Source organism: Strix aluco, chromosome 12, assembly GCF_031877795.1.
Source record: "Strix aluco isolate bStrAlu1 chromosome 12, bStrAlu1.hap1, whole genome shotgun sequence".
NCBI lineage: Eukaryota > Metazoa > Chordata > Aves > Strigiformes > Strigidae > Strix > Strix aluco.
In genome coordinates this window covers 26882005-26883777 of record NC_133942.1, presented here as the reverse complement: position 1 = coordinate 26883777, position 1773 = coordinate 26882005, and positions in this window count along the sequence as shown.

Genomic DNA, 1773 nt, shown 5'->3' with positions numbered 1-1773 from the left:
CTGAATATCAGTTGATATTAGAAAATTGCATAGTTTATGCAAAGCAAAAATACTTTTTTGTTTTGTGCAAAACAGATCATGATGTCTGTGTAAGATTATGGCATGAGATGATTGTTACTGTTCCCATTATATTACGGACATGGTTGTGGTTCTGTACTTAAGACTCAACTGAGTTTTATCCCTAAAGCAGGAATTCATTCTTACACTTATAAATGTAAATTATATCAAATCTGAGACAGGTCTATAACAGCTTGTTCCCGAGTGAAATTCTGGCTTTTGCGAAGTCAGTATGAATTGTGTTATTAGTACCATGTGTCTTCAAAGAATTTACAAACATATTCAATGATTAATTAAAGTTTTAACATAAGTTCTTTAAGCAAACACAGAATTGACAACTTGTTGAGAGCATGTTTTAGATATTGCTATGTTATCACGCTAGTGTGTCACTACTTACAATTTGCGTGTTGATAACTTCAGACAAGTAAATATCACTTATACAGAAATTTAGTGCATAGGAATGACATAAGTGGTAGAGACAAGATTTCATGTTGATTTACAGGCAGAACCTGTTGTGATCAGAAGGATTTTGAGAGAATGTACAACTTTATGTACCTTGGCCAATGCACACACAGTAAGTGTGGGCTGATCACTCAGTAAATTGTATAAATAAACTGTCCCTTTCTTATTCCTGACCTGTATTCTGCTTTTCCCCATGTTTTCCGTGGTGTATTAAAGGAAGCAATATAATGAGGCATATGAAGCCTACTGGCTATGCAAAATTCTAGCACAGTAAGTGATAACCTGCCACTAATGTTTTGGACAAAATCGGTTACTTCTGGTTATCTGCACAGATATTTCATGTTAGATGTTGGCGTTGGTGGTAGAGGAACAGCCTTTCAGACTTGAGGGCAGCCCTCTGACTGGTCCTACCCATGTAATCCCTCTCCAAACACAGATGGTTGGCAGCCACCTAGGAGTGCTCCTGCCAGGTATCACCAAAGGGCGAGAGACAGCACTCGTTGCAAGGGGGAGAAAAAGGAGGCTCAGTCTGCAATTGCTTTTATACACCATCTTATTTTATGTGGTGCAATTCATCAATATACAGGACAGATGAACTAGCTTGTCTGTGCTGCCAATATAAGGCCTACAGTTAGGAGTAATTTCTGCATTGTACTCTTGCTTCTCCTGTATCTGCCTCTGTTCAGATTGAGGACTGACACAATGCAGTCAAATGTGGATGGGTATAGCTGTATCAGTTTCTAACCCACAGCAAAGAAATACTGAATCAAATGAGCACTTTGCACAGGGTTGATATGGTCTCTGTGCAACCTGAGTTCATTACAGTTCTGTAAGTTTTCTTTAAAAACATAATTAAAATTGTAATTATACACTCTCAAGTATACAGCATTATCTGACTTACAGCTGCAGCAAGCAAAACTTTGCTTGACTGGCTCATCCTATCCCTTTGTTGCCATGAATTCTGTGTGGCACACCAGGGAGCATGATAAAGACATGCAGTGACACAGGCTTGGTCTGCCCAAATGCTGAGGCAGACTCTAAGCACAGCATTTTCTAAACCACTTCTGTGGTTACCTCACCAAAGTGCACAGCCTATTACTGGCAACACAAAGGGTTCCTCCCTTCAGGAGTGAAATCAGAAAATAGTGTGGAATTCTAGGGAGCAGACTGGTAGGAATCCAAAGGAAGAGCACCCTAAAATGAGTGCATTGAACTGGTACGCTGGAGTTTTGCCATGAAAATAGCTCAGCAGCA